At 38.9% G+C, this 20,801-nt stretch overlaps 1 pseudogene across 1 annotated transcript; it reads right to left on the bottom strand.

Annotated features, from left to right (window-relative positions):
- Positions 1-6,038: 6,038 nt before the first annotated feature.
- On the bottom strand, positions 6,039-6,449 carry LOC306656404 (small ribosomal subunit protein uS8-like; annotated as a pseudogene). The gene has a single exon. The product of its transcript is annotated as a small ribosomal subunit protein uS8-like (transcript).
- Between the last annotated feature and the right edge of the window lie 14,352 nt (positions 6,450-20,801).

Below are 20,801 nucleotides of genomic sequence, written 5' to 3'. Positions count from 1 at the left end.
AGATAATGGGTATTTCCTAAAAGGGATTGGTTCGTATTCCCACTTGGTCTTGATGGGCTGGGACTGGGTAGAGTGGGCCTCTATTTAGAGACCGTATTTTCTCTCCAGTTTGCCATTGGCTGAGGTCCACTTTGCTCATCTCTGTTGCCTCCCTGATCTCTGTAGGCCATTGGTCCCTGAGGCACCCCATGGCATGGTGGCCCATAGATGTTCCCTAAGATATTGTGAATCTCTCTCTTCCATTCTTTGGCAGAGACATTGTTTTCTTTTTCTTCTTGTGGAAACATTGCAGCTCAGATGAAGGAGACCCGAATTAAGGGTCAGGGATAACTTCTTTTATCTAACTGAATGAATCCAGAGTCGTCTTCTTTATCTGTACCATGAGGGATTCACTTATTCATTGATTCATTCAACTAACATTCAAGACACACTTATCCTGTTCCACAGATTTGAAGATGCACCAAAGGACTCAATTAAAAAATGACACAAACCAATCTGTAGACATGTCCTGGGTTGATGTCCCACATCTTTTGTAAAAGAGTGAATCTGAAGGCCTTGAGATGGTTTCCCACAGGGTCTGCCTCTCCCAGTCAATCACAGTCTCCATTACCTGCCTGACTTGTCAGTCATCGGAGTTCACCAATGGTTCTACACCTCTGCAGTTCTCTCCTGCTCTAACATCCTGTGGGTTTTTTCCTTTCTTCCAACACTTGCCTCTTTCTCTACCTTGTCTTTTTCTTTTGTTCTCCTTCTGCCTCCATCTCCCCCAGCCTGAGGTTTGCCAGCGGCTTGGCTTTTCAAGTCCGCTGTTGAGTTTCTGGCGAGTATTCTTCTGGCTTCCTCCCTTTGCTGCTTTTCATCCTCACCTTGACAATAAGGACACCATTCTCAGTTTTACTCTGTGGCTTGGTTTACTGTTCACAGCAGTTTCCCTCCCTTCTCTGCAGCAGCTGTTCTCATTCTTCTAACCGGTTTTTAAAAGGCTTGAATTCGGAAATACAGTCACTGTGCGCCTCTTCAGAGATTCATCCATAACTGTCAGAGTCTTTTCATTCCCTGTCTTTTGTATAGGTTTCTTTTATGAGCACAGTAATTTGCATTTGTCTTTAATTCTTAATTTGTCTTTGCATTTACTGTGGATGTAACATGCAGCTGAATTTGCATTTTCTTTTCACTTCCATTCTCATGGACTGGGGCTGTCTGAGGTGTAAACTATGGAGAGATTTGGGAGTATGTTTGCTGAGCCGTAAACTTGGCTGCCCTGGCTTGATTTTATTTTCTCCTCCCCTTACTCTGGTTGTCTTATTATATTCAGATGCTCTAAACTAGAATCAAACACAGCCTATACTTTCCAATCCATTGGTTCTGTATTCCCATTAACCGAATATTAGATCTTTAGCAGTTATGTTCACTTATCCAAAGAAGCCCCATGTAAGAGGATATTGTTAGATTCTGGGGATTTATTTTGTGCTTACCACCAACCATTTGGGTGCATATCATATAACTCTTTGGTCCTCGGCTTCTTTTTCTGTAAAGGGGACTATAAATAACTTTTCTGGCTACTTCACTGTCCTTCTGAGGTACCAACAGTAGGATGGGGATGGATTCCTGTGAGGAGTATGATCTTATATACCAATATAAAACACAGTGCATTAAAGACCCTGGCAGTACTGTCTTGGAGCACTCTGTTCACCTTCTCCTTGACTGTTGGTGGAGATTTGGTTCAATGGAGTTTCACCAACAATGACCACTGTGTTCCAAATCATATCAAAGTTTCCCCTTAGCAAGGCAAAAAAAGATCAGGCTAATATCCACCTACAGCCTCCCACTGGAGGCTTCTCTTTAATGCTGTGAAATAACATTTAAACAGAAGGTTAATGCCTTACACTGAACCTGGAGTCCTGATGTGCCTATGAAAAGCATTAGATCTAATTACTCTTCCTAGAATGGTAGAGGCTAGAAGTGGCCCTATATATTCCAACATTCAATTACAAGGCTGTTCTTGAGAAATAGATTTTTTTAAAACTACATTGTAGAATGTTGAGAAAATTGTTAGTTGTTTCCATCCTCATTCTGTAGCAATATGTAATTTTTAGCCTCTTTGAGAGAGAGGAGTATTTCAAGTCAGTGTGAACTAACTGTAGGGTAGGTGTAGGTAGCTCTCAATCAATTCCAGTGGTCCCTCCTCACAGCTTCCATTCATTAGAGCTCTATCTCCAGAAGGGCCTTGGAGGCAGTACTAAGGCTTGGAAAGTTCCTGTAAAATCTATTTGATCTGAGAGAAAAGGCCAGTCCCTTAAACTGTGAGCCTCCTCACTCTCCTTGCTGAAAAGAGACCTTTCTAGATTTGGAAATAGGTCCTGAGATATGGAATTTTTAATGGATTTATCTCAGTCAGAGGTTGGTTTGACAGTTCAGAGACTAAGGCAATTTCCCCCCTTACTATGTATTCATTCTCCTTCAAGTCTTGTCACTCTTTACCACTTGAGAAACTCTTCTTTCTGGGTTTAGAGAGAGGACAGAGCTCAGAACACTTTGCAAAGATCTCTGCTTATAGATGGTTCAAATGTAGATAATAAGAACTCTGAGGCAAACTAAGGCCATTACTCTTGAGACACATCCCCATACTCTGAGGCCAGAAAATAAAGGAAACCAGGACTCAAGCTAAGGAGTCAGAAAAGATGCAGAGGATATAAATGCTTGGAAAAAAAAGAAAACAAAAGCAAAACACAGTAATGTTTGATAATGAACATGTTTGTTTGTTTGTTTCCCTTGAAATTTTAGAATGAAATGGTTGGGTTCAGAGGGTTGTGTTTTATTTTGTAACTTATGAACAAAATTTCATTGTAGTGAGAAGGTTCTTTGCCACAATCCTTTTAAGTGCAAAGACACTTTTTTTTTTTTTTTGTAGTTGTCCAGAAATTTTTGACACTGTTAACTATGAATCAGAGCTTAGGAAGTAGATTTATTGTCCTATTTACCCCTGCCTGGGAACATGAAATGCAAATTTCACATCAACTCATTTCTTTGGAAGCAGCTGCCCAACTTCTGTGGATGGGAGGACAGAGCATTTGTTTTTTTTAAAACTTGATGGGCTTCAATGGGGCAACTATAAATTCTCTTCCCACCTAATCTCTTGCTTAGGGGAGGGTCTTTTCTTTCCAGATTGCTGCCTGACTTCCTTTCTGTCATGCTGGAAAGCCTTGTTCAAAGATCTCAAAGCCTGGCTGCATCTCTTTCCTAATGAAGCACCCTAAGCTCTAAGCTGGGGGAGAAGGTCCATCTGGCTTCTGCCATATGTGTGTATGCTGTCAAACCAGTAAACACGGCAGAGTTTGCTGACAGTGAGGAATTTCAGTTAGTCAGTCATAAATTAGAGATGAGATATGCAGTGTTCCTGCTGCTGCGAGCTTCCACACTCCAGAAAGGAATCTCCACTTACCTACCCTGGAGAAGAAGGCAGTGTGGAGCAAGGAGCCACGGAGGCCATGCAGAGTCAAGAACACACACGCTCTTCAGAGAGTGCAATAGGTGCAGGATTAAGAAACCAAAATCACTTCCTAGGTGCCTGATTTGTATCTGTTTGCTCCTGCAGTTGGTACATTGGCTCTTCTGTTTCGACACATATATATCTAGTCAATTATGTTTTTTACACTTGGGGTGGGTGTTGGGGAATATCTCTGTGAAGAGTCTTTAAAAATATTCCTGTGCTTGGTGAACATATGTGTATTTTCCTCCCCAAATGTGCTTTTTTCTTGTCTGATAATCAGGTAGGAGACAATAATTAAATTTTAATGCATCTGTCTTTTTAAAGAGAAAAGTGCTTTCTGATTCTTAATGGCAAATTTCATTATTATGATCTTAATGCTTTTAGGCTAAAGGGGAGTTTACATTTAGACTGGCATGGCTAAACTATTCCTCTAAGACATCTTTGTTTCATTTATGGGCTTGTTTTGAGGTGTGTTTTAATGTATTACATTTAAAACAGAAGTTATTTAAATATCTTAAATGAGAAGTGCTTCAGATAACATTGCTGTCTGCATTTGAAGATATTAGCACAGGGGGATCAGAATTTCTAAGACAGATACCCAAACATTTTTACCATAAATACTTCTTTCACCCAGGAGGTCATATGACCACTGTGCCCCACCTGCACCCATCTTCAAATTCTTTTGCTCTGAAAAAGAGTAAGATATTAAGATACTTTAAATAATATAAGAAATGGGAAACTACAATAGTCTATTCATATCATTTTATTAGTTCAGAAAAGGAGAGGCACTAATCTCACCTGTGTTTTGTTTCTTTGAGGTTGGAATTTAGGCAGAAGAAAGGTGTCGATGGATCAGAAGAAAAGAGTTCAGTTTTTAGTTCATAAAAAAGCACTAATTTGGAAAAGGGCAGTGGGTTGAGGTGACATGTTGTCCTAGTCCCAGAGGTAAATACTATGGTTCCTTTGAAATTCCCTGCTGTTCCCTAGTTTGAGAAGGAATGACATGCATTTACAAAAATGTTTTCCTTGTGTATGAAGCTGATATTAATCATCTATTCAATAGCATCAAAATTTGATATGTTGCCATAGTGAATTAAACAGCATTCTCTCAAAATGCAGGTCCACCTGAATCTCAAAATGTGTCCTTCTTTGGAAATTGGGTCTTAGATGTAATTAGTTAAGGATCAAGGTGACATGTTGCATTAGGGTAAGCCCTAAGTCCAATAATTAATGCCTTTATAAAAGAGGAAAGGACACAGAGACACAGAGAAGAATGCTGTCAAAAGATAGAGACAGAGATTGTGAGAACCCATCTACAAACCAAGGAAGGTGAAGAATTTTAGTAACTTCCAGGAGTTAGGAGAGGGGCTGGAGTCAGGTTTCCCCTCAGAGTGACTGGAAAGAATCCACACCAATCATGGAGTCGCATCATGATTTTGAACTTTCGGTCTCCAGAACTGTGAGAAAATAAATTTCTGTTATTTTAAGCCACCAAGTTTGTGGTATTTTGTTATAGCAGCTCTAGAAATGAATGTTGTTGCTTAACAATTTCTTTCTAATAGTTAATAACCATACCTTTAGGCGCTTTACCAAACACAATTATTTTACTGACCTTAAACATTAAACCACTATTGAAATGAGATTTATGAAAACTTCCTACAAAAGGGGTTTTGCAAGGGGGAACCAGATGCTTCTGGGTTTTCCATGGCTAGGATGGGGTCCACCGTGTTCCCTGATGGTGCAGTTCTCCAGTTCCGTGTCAGTCTTGATCTCTTCACCAGTCCCAATGAAAAAGAATAATGGAGCTAATGGGAGTGGTCTCCCATACTCCCTTACTTGGGAGTGGCCTTGATCTCCATACTGCTATACTCCCATACTCCCTGTCAAGGTAGAGGGGATGTAGAGAACCTAAGGAGAGCTATTCTGTAATCAGAGGGCTTGGTAGGCATCTGACTGAGGCCTCCATGTCAGAAGATGTGACGTAGAGGTAAATCATCTGACTGCATCTACCAGAGTAGCACTTCTAGGTGAAAGCATCCTATAGTCACTAATTCCTGGCTGTGGTTTGGGATTTCTTCAGTTTGGTCCTATGTAGAGCCCCAGGTCTATGATCAGAAAAAAAAAAAATGCAATTTGTGCTTCCAGAAACAAAGATTTAGAATCAATTTCCCTTCAATCCAAGTACATTTGTCTTATATCTATCTGGCTTCCTGGCCACATGATCTGTTCACTTCTTAATTTAGAGCTTGCTTGGAAGTGTTTGGAGGGAGGACCTCCTTAGGACCTCGTGAGATCCAACCAGAATACTCATCTGCTTAGAATAGTTTAGGTGCAGTCTTTCTGGAGGAGAGTTGTTTTTGAAGGACTATGGCTTTCTGTTTTGATTAATAGAATTGTAATCAACCTAGCTGCTCAAGGGAAAACCTGGAAATCTTTCTTGACTCTTCATTCTCTCTCAGCTCTCATATCTGATCAATCACCATGCCCTATTGATTCTTCTTCCCTCCCACCCATTGAGGCATTTTATTTGTGTGTATGTTTTATATTCCTAGAAAAATAATCCAAGAATTTTTCCTCCTGGGTGTTTTCATCTTGCTTCTTCATGGTCCATGATGCCAGCTGAGGCTGTCAATATAATGAAACCAAACTGATGGGATGGGAGCAAATTATTGTGCCGTTTTTCTAGGTCTTTGAGCTGCACATCAAAACTTGGTCTGTTGACTCCACACTTGTTTAACCTGCCTGTGTGGTTCACAACAATTTTCCCAGCTCTGTGGTCATCAAGGATTTCAAATTGCCAATGTAACCATGCTTCATCATAACAATTAGAAACCAGATGATTTTTGGAGCACAACTTAATGAAGACCTGACCTTTGCTTCTCTATTCGGCATTGTTGATGCTCTTGGGATCATCAACCAGGACATTTAGGCCTACCATTATGGTGGCATGGAAAGATGGAGGAAAGATTTTGACTCCTTTTTGAAGATGGATCTGTCTCTCCATCTCTCTTCATCCCCTCTGTCAACACCCTATTCCAACCTGCCATCATCTCTTGCATTGAATACACATGTTTAAGCTTCTACCTGTTACCAGATTGTGACTCAGTATGTTTGGGGCAGATCTTAGGCATACATATTCTATTAAAATTCTCTAGATGATCCTGTTGCATAATTTGGGTTTTCATGCTTTCTAAGTGTGTGAAGCAACTATTAAGAAATGAAAGAGTAGTGGAAACTCATATGGGTCTACATGAGAGAAGGCCAAAAGGAGAAAAAGATTTGTCCACCATTTCTGTTCATCAACCAAGGCTCTCTCTTTGTGGCTTTGGGAAGTTTCCACATTCCAAAGAGTCCTTCCAGAAACTGACTACTTTTTTATTGTCTAATCCAGAGGAGTGACTTCACTGTGGCTCTCTCAGAGGGTTGGTAAGGCACAGGCAGACAAAGATAAGAAGGATTTGAGCTTGCTAGAATACTGTAGGGCTCTTCAAATTATAAACTGGGATGCCCACTTTTGAGTTTCAGCTCATGGTAAAGATTTCCTCCTAGCTGTCTTACTGAGGTTGGTTTCTGTCAATTTTCAAGAAAGGGGACCTTGCACTTGCTGTGGTGTCACTAACTGTTCCACTTTATGTAACACAGGCTTCAGAACATTGCTCTTAAATATATGTTAGGGTTGGGCTATTTAAAGCTCAAGACTTATGCTGCTCAGACATGAAGCACAACACTCCAACATAACTTTGAGTTATGCAAATGGCTTCTTCTCAGTTGCTGCAAGAAGCTTTGTTTGGTGATACTGGCCTGGGGCCAAACAGGTAGCGTGATATGAGTAGGCAGCCCTCCTACTCCCTCTCAAGTGGAAGGCTTCTGCCAGTGCTGTTCTCAAATGTGCAAACAGGGCGGAAGCAAGCCTGAAGAAAGATGTGTTTGGAAGGTGGCATGATTTGGTTAAGTCCAGTCAGAGCCTGACTAGTAGGTGGAAGAGCTGAGCACCAGTGAGGGGTGGTGTCCATCCTCCATTCTGCCTCTCAATCCAAGAGGAGAGCTGAACTGGACCTTCTTTTTCAAACATAAAATTTTATTTCATAAAGACTGTAACATTGCCAATGTGCATACATAACATGCATCAATAGACTCACATATCTCTATTCTGAAGTCGTCTGAGTCCTTTCTCCTTTAGAGATTCAGTTTGATTAATTTGGCTCCTCGTCAGTCCCAAGGCATAGAAAGTCCAGAGTTCTCCATGATTTCTGTAATTTCCCAGGCTTATCACACTGTCTCTTTCACCACTCCCATCTCTGTGGGTGAAAACTCAGCCTAGTTTTCATAAAAATCCACAAACTCTAACATTTTATAAGCTTGAATGGAATTTTTCAAATCTGAGAAGGAAGAACACAAATCACTTCCTACATTCTATGGCCTCTTGCAATTTCCTGGTTCCAGTTTCCTTCCTCCATGTCTGCTTCCTCCTTCTCTGTTTTTTCACATTCCCTACCTTGCCTAACCCCCAATCAGACTGTTATGCAGAATGCATTGACTCCTGGGGGCAGTGGAGGGAGGTGGGGCAGCCTCTATCTCCAAAATTTCAAGCCCACCCACAAGCCCCTGATTGCTGATGTAATTTACCCTTCTTAGAAAACAGCCTTGGCTATAGATAGTTTTCTCCCCCTCACTGCATATTTGATATCTTACCATGTGCTCAGGTGTATCATGCATATGGATACAATGGATACTGTGGAAATTTTAGAATGTACAGGTGGGTTCTCCTGCAGGCAAGCTGTGTGATGTTATTAGCCTTGAGCTATATAAAACCACCAAGATTTTAAAGTTTGGATCTGCACTATTTTGAAGCAAAAAAGAAAGCGATGTTGAGGAAGAGTGCGAGAAGAATTGGAGTGTTTACGTATAGATGTGCAACTTCCAAAGTAAAAGGTGAAAAATATATAAACTATCCTATGAATATTAATATGAATACTTGGCAAAATACTCTGAGTTCTCAGAAGAAAGACGCTACATAAGCACAAACTTTACCTCATTAATCCTAACAGCATCCTTGTGAGAGAAGAGCCAAGGAAGGCTTTCCATTTTAAAAGAGAGGAAGTGGAGAAAGACAGAGACATAACTTGTCCCTGAAGTCATCATTATCTCTATTGCAGAGGTCCCGCAAAGCCCTCCTTTAGAAAGCCCCCTCTCCCCAGCTTGCCTTCTGCTTCATGATTCTTCTCTACTGCTAGATGCTGCTGACCAATTCACCTGTCAGTCTCATCCATCCAACAGATGTGAGTTTCTTCAGGGTATAGACTGGGCCCTGTATCCCCTTGATTTCTCTTTCTCTCACTGCCACCAACCAACAGAAATTAAGGACTTAATAAATACTCAATAAATGATTGTAGGTTGATGGACAGTCAATGTCGTATGGAAGAAACAATAGTTTACCTAGCTTTATTTCCCCTTCTGGTCTTTTAAATTTTTTTCTTTAGTTATTTTCTTTTTTTTAATACTATGTTTTTGAATAATTATAAATAATATGAATCCTTTACTTTTGTAAAATAAATAAATAAGTAAATAAATAAACATTAGAGACTTTCTTCTATCACTCTCCTCCTAGATTTATTTAATCACTGCTTTATGAAAAGGTTAGGGAAAGCTTTTAGTAATATAGACAAATATTTTCAAATTGGCGCCTTATTTAATCTTCCTGCCTTGGCCTTCTAGTGACTGGGACTAAAGACACACATCACCATATCTGGCTAATGACATATTTTAAAAAATAAACTATGTGTGTATAGTGCAAAATTCAAAAGGTGTTTTGAAATGTGTTCTGCGAAAAATAATTTATCACTATGTTTTTTCCCAGGGCCACCTGGTTTGACTCCATATAGGTGATTGCCACTCACAGTCCCCTGTGTGTCCTTTTAGAGATGTCCTATTTTCTATAGTGTATACTTGCATATTATTTTTATTCTAAATAGTAGTATATTATAGAGATTGCTCTCTACCCTTTTCATTTTTTAATGACATATCTTGGAGATTATTCCAAGTTTGTATTTATGGTTACCTCATTTACATAACTCCTGTATTGATATATAATTGTTTACTCTCCTACTAATGGATGAGAGTATTTTTCTGTTTCAGCCAATGTTATAATGAATGATTTTTTATTTATGTCACGTTTCACATGTGATAGCATATCTATAGAATAAATTCCTTGAAGGATTATTAGCTCAAAGATTTGTGCATTTAAAATTTTCATGGACATTGCTAAATTGCTATCCATACAGACGAGTTGTTCCAATATACACTCCCAATCACAATGTAAGATAGTTTATTTTATAAATTTTTTGTGGTGCTGGGAATTAAACCCAGGGCCTCATGTATGTTAGCAACTGTTCTACCACTGAACTACATCTCCAGCCCAGCTAGAGCATGATACATTTTAGGAAAGCTATATGTACTAGGTGAAAACATGGGGAAAGTGGAAGAATTACACTGTAGCACAGTAGCATGTCCCAGTGTAGTGGCTGATGGCCAAGGTTCACCTATAGTGTGTACCATGTGCTTGGCCCTGCAGTGAGCTCTTGTATTCATCAGCTCAAAACAAATCTGAGATTTCTGTGTGATTTTATTTGAAAGGACTTCAAATTGGCACCTTGTTTAATATTTAATGTAGCTATTAAAAAAGGACAAACATTTATTGAATATTTCCTGCATGTCAGAAACAGAGATAAACACTATGCTCTATCACGTAATCCTAGGAAGTAAGCAGTATTTTCCTCATTTTTTTTTTTTTTTTTTTTTTGATGAGGAAACCAAAATTAATGTTAAAGTGACTTGCCCAAGATACACTATGGAATTAAAGAAGGCCTCTGTTGCTCTTTCTCCTATGCCACACTGGCTTCCTATTTTGCTTGTGTGATTTGGAAGATTAAGGAAGTCCTCAGTCAACTGAAATTGCATTTTTCTGAGGAAGAAGGTTACGAGTCCAGCAGTAGTAAAGCAGGAAAGATGTCTGAATATATGTATTTGAGCTTGTCAGTAGAAACACAAATCACCTGGTAACCAAAGGATGTTTTCTTGCTGTAAAAATCTCAACAGATTTGCAGCTCTCATTCACATAGGGAAGGTCATAGAGACAGATACGTATGTCTTCACAGATGATGACCTGCTCAAGAAGGAACGGATTTTAATCTCAGCATCATTTTAGGATTTGGCAACTTGAGGAAAGGGAACATAAGGGAGTGGAACACATTATTTTCACATTAAGATACAAACTGAGCTGAGACACTGTCAGTGGCCAAAATTCATGCCCTGTGGTTACTGCTATGTTGAAATTCTGTGGAAAGGGGAGTTTCACTTCCAGACACAGATTGACCACCAACAGTTCAAGAAAACCTATGCAACCATCTGTTGGTCTTCCCCTCCCAAAGAAAACTGTCAGTGAACTTTTACAGAAAGCCAGGGATGGCACCATGTGTCTCCTGTGGACTTGGTGTTCAGAAGATGGTGCGGCTCTGAAAGTACCTTCTTAATAAGGGTATTTGCATACTATACCCGGATGAACAGCTCTGATATGACTAATTGGCTTAGTTCAACAATTACTTACTATATTCTTGCCAATATGTGAATATCTCCACGATGAGTCACTGGAAGATACATGGGATGTAAATTCTTGTCTTTCTGTATTGCATACAGAGGCGTAGCCAGAGTCTTTGGGCAGATAAAAACGCAGACACATGAAAAGCTACGAGAAATTCCTCCAACAAATATTTGTTCAGACTGTTTTGTGAAAGGTATTGAGCTAGATTTTCAGACTACAATGAAAAAGAAAAGAAATCTGGTCCCTGCTCTCCTATTTACATGTAGATGGGGCGAGAGGATATCGAACAGTTAACACTAGGTGAGAGTGACATACACAAGCACTGGAGGTATTCAGAGAAGCTACATTAGGTTGGCTTGGTAGAAGAAAGTGTTAAGTGGAATGTGAACATGGAAGTCAGGAGTGTGCATGTTCTTTTTTCTGGGTGGAAGGAATCTTCTAGAAGGTGAGTGTCGAAGTGCTAAGTTCTGTTGAGAAAATATTTCAATCTTTTGTGCTTCTGGTTCATGTAGGATCATATGTTCCCACTCTTTGAACTCAAGCTCGACCCTATAACTTGTTTTGAAAAAAATCAAGCAACATTGATTTGCATCCCTTCTTGCTGGGAATCTTGGGACACATTCAATTAACCATACCTCAGCTTTCCACTGTTGGGGTGATCCTCATGGACACACATGTTGAGAGGAAGTCTGCCAGGCACTGTTCCCAGAGGACCATGTTGAACTGATTTCCTAACATTTATAAGATACACCTGTTGTGTTTTTTTGAACTCATATTTTGTAGATTTTGTGTTTCTACAGCCCAATATGACCCATGAGTGGGTCTACCATACACTTAATTTATTTTTAGGGGCTAAGAACAAATTCATAGAAAGTTACAGATAAGATTCTTATTCTTTTAGAGCTTCTGTTTTAGTTGTGGGGAAGTTAGGAGATGAAGCTAGACACAGAAAACAAAGACATAATTAGAAAGACTTTAGGATAACTCTTATCCAGGTATTGAGATAGCGAGTATCTTTATAATATGGGGTATTTTAGACAGGGTGGTCAAAAGGTCTCACTAAGAACATGATATTTGTAGCTAAAACCTTAAGAATGATTATGGATCAACCAGGTCAAAACCCAGCAGAGTGTTCCTGGGAGAGAAAATAGCAAAATCCCTGAGGTCAAGAAAGTTTGACTTGTGTAAGGAATAAAGGGAGACCAATGTGGCCTGAATAAGTTTCCTCTCAGGAGATGAATGTAGTATCAACTGAGTTCAGAGAGGTAAGAGACTGATGTTGAAGGCTATAGTACAAAATATGAATTTTATTTTATTTAAAATTTTTAAATATTTTTAAGCAGGGGAATTATGTGATGTCATTTATATTTTTAAAAGATTATTGTGTGATCTTCATAGGAGAAAGTGAAGAGTGGATTAAGAAAGACCACGTAGGGCCTGGGATTATTACTCAGCAGTAGAGCACTCACTTAGCAATGTGAGGCACTGGATTTGATCCTCAGTACCCACGTAAAAATAAATATATAAAAAAAGATATTGTGTTCGCCTACAATTAAAAAAATGTTTTGAAAAAAGAAAAGCCACTTAGGAGACTACTCCAACTTTCCAGGAAAGAAATTTTGGTGACTTGGTCTAGTGTAGCAGCAATAGAAATAGAAGAATGGGACATATTTGAGATATATTCTGCTGATGGATTGAATGTGTCTGGATTTTGGGCCTGAGTTAGATGGACAGTGTCATTCACTGAGAAAGAAGATAGAGTAGAAGTAGGAGGGAGATTGAGAGGTAGACTAAGAGTTCTGTTTAGATAAATTTAATATTCATATTAGACATCAAAGATAGCAAGACATCTGAGGCTCCAAGTAGATGTTAAGCCTGAGATAAAACAAGGAGTCATCAACAAAAAGATGACACTTGAAGCCATGAAAATGGCTGATTGCGTGCACATAGAAGGAGAGTCCAGGACTGAACCCCTGGGTACTCCAAAATTTGGAGGCTGAGTAGAAGAGAAGTTATGACTGGGAATGAGTGACCAATGAGATAAGAAGAAAAGCAGAAGAGTGCAGTGTTGGAAGCCAAGAGAAGGAGTATTAAGAAGGAATGGTGAAACATGCTAAATGGTATTGAGAGGAGGATATGATTAGAAGATGGATGTTTTGATTGACTTGGCACAAAGGAGATTGTTGGTGAACTGAGAAGAACAGATTAGTGGGTCTAGAAGCTAAATTGCAAAGGGTTGAAGAAGGAATGAATGTAAAGTAGAAAAATATCAGAATCTATGTGTACAGAAGTTGCAAAAGCAAAGAATGGACTGATGGATAGATTGTAGGCAGATGGTGGTTCATGTGGGTCCCTTATGAGGATAAAAGTTTCTAAAGTATGTCATATGGTGATAAGGATAATTCAGGGGAAAGTGAGAAGGAAGTGGAGAAAGGGAAAGAGAAGGAAAAAAAGAAGAGGAGGGTGAAGGTGAAGACTATAAGTGCCAAGTACTTGAAAGCAATGGAATTATGAGCATCAGCAGAAAAGAAGACATGACTTTGACCTTAATGGGTAGTTAGAATTTGTGAGGGCAGAAAGGGCATTATTAGTAAAGGTATATATGATAGTTAAGATGATCTTGATGCAAAAAGTAGGATAGATTGGTTGAAGCCATGATTTTTTAAGGAAATATTAGAATTCAAGAGTGAAGATACTTGATAAAATTGGAGAGTTGAAAGGGAAGTTTGCTCAATGTGGAAGTACCCTCCCACCACTAATCCAATATGCTTATCCAAGGGGGATGGTAGATTGCAGAGATCCTGATATCTGAATTGGCTTTTGGAATTCACAAACTAGACCATGAGAATCAGGATAGATTTCAGAGTTGAAAGGAACTTCATAAAATAGCTGTAATACTTTAAGCAGATTCACAGGAGGAAACATTTAGGACTGGAGGCCCTGGAAGCCAAGAAGCCAGGTTGGAGGCCCGTGGGATGGAGGCCAATAAAGATGGCAGCATTAGGATTGGAGAGGAAGGAAGGGAGGTAATGTGGTAGATGATATTAAAGGCTACAAGAGGAAATATGTTGAATGGAAGATTTAGGAAGGGCGAAGGCAAAATGTGACTACATATTTTTGAGCCTAGGAGGACAATAGTGGCTTAAACAGAATAGGGAGGTGAGGGATAAGGAACTTGAGCTTTGGGAGTGAGTTTCATATGAGTGATTCTGGAGCCAGGATACTAAATTAATCTGTAAAAGGAAAGTGTGGAGAGAGAAGAACTGGACACAGAGGAGGGAAAGGGGTGAGTGAGTAGACACAGGAGAGCAGTAGATCAGAGAACAAAGTCTTTGAGGGCACATGTGACAAAGAGAGGCAATTATGCTAGATAATCAGAAAAGCTACATCTGCTTAGTTTACAAGGGGCTTTCATCAGGTTTCACTTCACTTATGTTTTAGTTCTATTTCATAATTCTGAGGTACAGAGAAAGGTTACAGACTCTCGCTTTCAGAGAAGAGAATACTTCAAGGTCACACTTGCTTAAGGGTCACAGAAGGTGGTTTTCCAAGTGCAGGTCCATGACCAGCAGCACCTGGAAGTTGGCTGGAGATGTAAATGCTCAGGCCCCACCTCAGAACACAATCATTCACACTGGGGCTGGGCCCTGGCAACCTGTTGTCCAACAAGGCTTCCAGGTGAATCTCATGCACACTAAATTTGAGAACCACCAGCTGCCAGGAAGAAAGCATATAAGGGAAGGAAGCCAGATGCCAGAGGGTTAAGTGTGAATGGGAAGTAAAACACAAAGGCAGCTGGAGTGATCTCTTTCCCTAGTTAGCTCTGACCTCATTTCCTAGGGTTGCAGCCGGAGGACGCTCCTTTAGAGTCTTTGGATTCTGCTTATTTAGTAATATAGTTCCAATTTCTCTTTTAAAATTTAGTAATGTCTTGCTTTCCATTTGCCTATACATTATTTTGCTAATGCAGTATTTGTTTGGTGCTATTGTATTTGTGGTGATATTAACTCTAATTAGAAAGCAAATTTTATTAGAAGGAAGAAGTTCATTTTTTAAGAAGTACTCTCATGGTGTCTAACACAGTGATCAGCATTCCATAGTTTCTTTAAGTAAAGGCTCGTTAACATATTGATGCCTCTAGACTAACAAGCAGGCCTGATCCTGCTATGACTGGTTAGGAGATACATGAACAAGACTGGAGCAATAGGGGCCTAAGCAAGGGTGAGTACAGGTTATGGGACTATTTTGTGGTGCTTAGAATCTTTGGGGAGCATTGAAAAGTAGAACCGACAAGAGATGGATGGTGGGATAACTGCTAATTTGTCACCAGTGAGGGAATTAACACAGCTTCAGTTCAAAAAGAGAAATTTGAAGAAGCTTTCCTGCTTAACTCAAGCTCTTTGCTGTAGAAGAGAACAAGTGCATTTGACAAATGCTTTCTTTCCATCCTTGCCTGTTTATCCACAAGACTTGACCTTGCTGCTTTTTGACTTGATGACCATCCATCGTTCCTTTCAATGGAACAATTTTCAGCTCTGGATCCTGACCTTCCCTTCTTGGTATCAGCTTGATTTCTCTTCTAACCTTCTGGCTTCATCAGTAGTTGTGCGGTTTCCTGCTCCTTTTAGGGATTAAGATATTTGATTTCCTCTCCTTAAGGACATGATTCTTTATCATTTAACCTCTGTTTCTTTGTGTGTGTGTGTGTGTGTGTAAGGAAAGCAAGTAAACAGATTCTGAAGGTATCACTTTCGTGTGCAATTGTTTTCCTATTTTGGTCAGGTGTGTCTCCCACCATCCAAGAGGTCCGCTGGGGTAGGAACCATCACATTCTCAGTCCTCAAATAACTTCTGCTTGAAATAATTTTTGATTGACTAACTTTATGGGGGAAAAAAGTAAAAGAGGTTTTGGCAATCTTCAATAGGACAGATGGAAATGTGCCTGGCAGGGTTTGATGTTCTAGGATGAAGTTTCCATCATCTTTTGTCTAATCACAGAAGGTGCTTTGGAGTAAGAAAAGTAAAACTGAGTTTGATGTGGGCTCATTTGGCTAGATATATACTAGTTGGACATGAAATTTTTGGCATCAATGTCTGAGTTGTCTGTAGTAAATAGGGATCTCAGTGAGTATTTGATGAAGAAAACATGAGACCCCAACAATTTCAGTATTGAAAAGAAAACATTAAAATAGGAAAGTAAACTGTACACATATCTGTAAGGATCTGTATATGCAGACAAAAATACTATGGACCAAACCAGAGCCACAATTCAAGGAAAGACCTAGGATAGATCCATGAAGCAACAAAGCAATGAATACCACTGGCAGATTCGCTAAGCTTAGGGAAATGGTATTCACTGCTTTGTTGTTTCATGGATCTATCCCAGGCACTGGATACCATGGATCTATCCTACCACTGGCAGATTCACAGAGCAAAATGTAAGTGCAACCTATATTTTTGGTGTGTGTGGCTAATTAATTAAACACATGCAGCCTTCCTGTGAAGTGAGTCAGTGTTCCTCATTTCACATATGAGGAAACAAGGGCAGAAAGGATAAATGACTTGCCATTTTGCCAACCAGAAGTATCATCCCAGCCATTTTGCTCGCATTTTCAGTGAAGTTTCTGAGAGTGAGTCTAGGGTCAGTCTAGGTTCCTGCAAGACCACTGAGGTGACATTTCCAGTTCTCAGAAGTCACTCACTCAGTCCTGCTTGGAGGTAGATAATGGTCAATAAGGATCTACTTGGAAGATACGGAAATTTTAAGTGCTTCTCATGATGACTTAAATTAACGCTTGTCTTGCTTTCTTAATATAAACTTTCCATCACTGAGTGCCACTTATGTGTTATACAGCACAAAGAGCAATCTTGCCTACAAAATTAATTAATTCAATAATTGGTGGCAAAGGAACTTGAAAACTCGCCAGACCAACAGCTTAGTGTGATTTGTAACAACAGAATAGACAAATACCTGAGGAATGAGTTTCATGTTGTTTTGGGTGGAGTGGGGTGGGGTTGCTGTAGTAATTGGTAGTAAGGGAAAGGTACATTGAGAGCAAACATTATGGAGTCAGTTTTTCTTTCATATGATGAGAACTCGGGTGTGGAGTTATCTCCCTATACCTGATGGAGCAACTGGGGTGGTAGGTAGAGGAAGAAAGTAATAGGAAAGTTAGCTTGGAAGATGGAATAAATCCACAGAAATCAGAGAGGGTGCATGCAATTCCTTAAGTAAACTATGCAGAGAGGGTACATAGGATCTGCAGATGGCATGATGGTTAGTTTTGTTTCAACTTGGCTAGGTGAAGGAATACCCGGGTATTTGATCAAACATAATTTTCAGGTGCATCTGTGAGAGTGTTTCTGGATGAGATTAGCATTGGAATTGGCAGCCTGAGTAAAGTAGATTACTGTCCCTGATGTGGGTGGCCCACATCCAATCAGTTGAAGGCCTGAATAGACCAAAAAGGCTGACACTCCCTCAAGTCCCAAGAAATGCCTTTCACCTGATTGAGCAGGAATATTGGCCTTTTCCTGCCTTCAGAATCTTACTGGGTTTCAAAACTTGCCAGCTTTTGGACTAGAACTTATATCATGGGCTTTCCTGGCTTTTCAGTTTCCTGATGGCCAACTGCAGATTGCACTTCTCAGCCTTGGTAACCACTTGAGTCAATTCTTTATAGTGAATTCCTTTCCCCTTGCCCCTGATTTTATTTTTCCAGGTACACTTAAGGAAGATGGAAATAGTTTTACAAAGCATCTAGAAATCTGAAGGAGAAAATATAACCTTTGGACAGCGGTGGGCAGTGGCAAGAAAGAAGGTGATTCAAATTCCCGTGTTTGGCAAGAGAGAGACACAACCTTAGAAAACTTACACCTGTCAAAGATTCCAGATGTGTGCCTCATTCCAGAATCTGTAAGTAAAGAGGTGATCGATTGCATTTTGCCAATGGGAAGGGGAACTAATTAATTAGAGGAAAGGAGGATCTTACAGTATTGGGAAATTTTGAATATCAATGGAGAAGTTGTCAGAATGTTTCAGAATGAGTCAGAGAGCTAAATGTTTAGGGGTGCATGGTTTGTGAGTATGATTCATAGGGGGAATTTTATGTGCTAAAAATGTCATTGAGTAAGTAGGTTTTCCTAGATTTTTAGGAGTTCAAATTTGCCTTATTAGCAACAAAGCTCTTGAAATACTGTTTTATATGATGAATTTTAACATGATAATTTCTTATAATGACCTTTCTTGAATGAACCTTGAGAACAAACATCAGCGGGTGTTGAGTGGCTGGGTGAAGAACATTGTGTCAAGTTCTAAGGGAGGTTCAGAAAGGAATAAGAAACGATATAATCATAATCTAAACTCCTACTTTCAAGATGCATCAAAATAGCTAAAGATTTCTATACCTTTTCTTCCTCTAAACTCTTTCTAAGGGTTTATTTTATGAGAATAATCATGAATATGAAAAAAATCCCCATATTAAGGTATTATTTCTAATAGTGAAAAATCAGAAAAAATTTTAAACCTAAGTAAGCATTTTTCTATTTCTTAGAGTAATGTCCCAATAAATTACAGCATACTCATTTGATAGACATGTGCTATTAAGCATCAATAAAATGATGGTTATGAAGACTGATCAAGATGGAAAAGCATATGAACGTAAGTTAAATGGAAATGTTAGGATCATAATAACTTTTATTTTCCATCTATAGGTACTATCTTTATTGTATAGAAGGTAAAGACGGGTGGGAGGGGTGGGGGGAAGGGAAAAAATAACAGAATGAATCAAACAACATTACTCTATGTAAATTTATGATTACACAAATGGTATGCCTTTACACCATGTACAGAGAAACAACATGTATCCCATTTGTTTACAATAAAAAAAAAATGTTTTAACTCATTTCATTGTTACAATGTTAAGTGGCATTTTCAACCCCAACTTTCAAATGAAAGAACTGAGACACAGAGCAGCTATTTTCCAAGGTTACACATCTTAGAAAGAAGTAAGACCTAGGATTGGAATGGTCATCTGAGATAAGATATAAAATTGTGTCTATTGTATGATTAAAACTCTCTGTTCAGCATATATGAAAAGAATTCATTGATTTCAAAAAGTGAAAACTCTTCCTATATGTAACTGTATTTCTTCACGGCTATTATCTTCTATGTTCTGTTACTTAACTAGTCACCAAAATAAACCTGATCTTGTTAGGCCTGAAAGTACCAAATGGATTGTGTGGTTCTTTTAAGGAATATGTACAGCTGTTTTCCTAGCACGGTATGGGTAATCTGCAGTGGTATTAACTATATTTCACCATTTGTTTTCTTTCTTATAAATCTGGCTACACAAAGTTAGAGACCAGAAGAGATGCCAAATATTGGCATAGATAGAAAATTTGCAAGTTGCTATTACCCTTGGAGAACTTTGTGGAACCTATGCTTCAGACTTCATGAGGCCATCTTGTAATATATTGAATGTTTGCTATCTATAGTTCATAACTAATTTTTATTTATCACCTCATTTGATCATCACTAAATGATTACCTTTATTTTGCAGATGCAGAAATTGAGGTTCAAAGATTCTTTAAATTTCAAAACCAGAATTCAAGCCCCACTACTCTATTCTTTCAAAGATGGGATCAAATTATACATCTGTATATAGCTGTTGTTTTTCTGCCTACCTATCTCTTCTCCTATTACTTGCTTTCCCCACTTAATACTATGTCACATACTTGCCTCCAAGTTAGGATGTAAATGTGACTCATTCCTTTAATGGCTAGATGATAACCTGCACCATAGGATGCACTGCTATTTAACTTTTCCATCCTTTGTAGACATGTAAGTTGTTTCAAGTTTTTCCTATTACAAATACAACTGCAATAAACATTGCTGTTACCTATACCCTATGTACTATGTACTGGTACTTTAACTTTTACAGGATTGATTCCCAGAAGTAAATTTGCTGAGTCAAAGGATATGTGCTTTTAAAATTTTAATATATCATGTCAGATTCCTCTCCAAAAGACTGGATCAAAGGCATTCCCAATGATGACATATAAAAGTGCCTGTTTGTCTCCATCCTCACTAGCACTGGAAGTTGTCCTTTGTACATTTGTTTTAGTCTCTTATAGAATGAATCTTAGTATTCAAATTTAAAATAGAGGCCTTTCAATCAAGGTATCTCCAACAACAGAGATTTGGAGCAAAAACAGAACAAAACAAAACCTTTAAAAATAGTTATCTTTAAGAGATTTTTCACCATCTAATAGTTGTGGGCTCTGTTAAGAGGCTGCTTTTGGCCTCAGCCACTGCTTTGTATACACACAACATATCAATAAATAATAACCATTATGGTTGAACATTAGAGTTGATAGTGTAGTAAGTTATGAACAAATATCCTCATTAGCAGCACTATTATTTTGGTGTTTGCAGCAATCTAGTATTCACAACTAAGTTGAAACAAGAGCCATTATGTATGTTAGACATTTTTAGCTCATTTACTCTGAAACCATTTTGTATACAAGAGCTCTTGGCCCATGCCATATGGTGCAATGTCAGGACAAGATGCAAACAAAAGTGAAATGGAAACAGCCCTTTTTGACATGAGAGTGTATCATCGTGTATGTGTATGCTCATGACTTTAGAACTGAGTTCCTGTTTGTTTCTGAATGGATTCAGATTTTAGTTTCTGAGTGATCCATATATTTTCT

Source organism: Sciurus vulgaris (genome assembly GCF_902686455.1).
Source record: "Sciurus vulgaris genome assembly, chromosome: 3".
NCBI lineage: Eukaryota > Metazoa > Chordata > Mammalia > Rodentia > Sciuridae > Sciurus > Sciurus vulgaris.
This window is presented reverse-complemented; position numbering and strand designations above follow the sequence as displayed.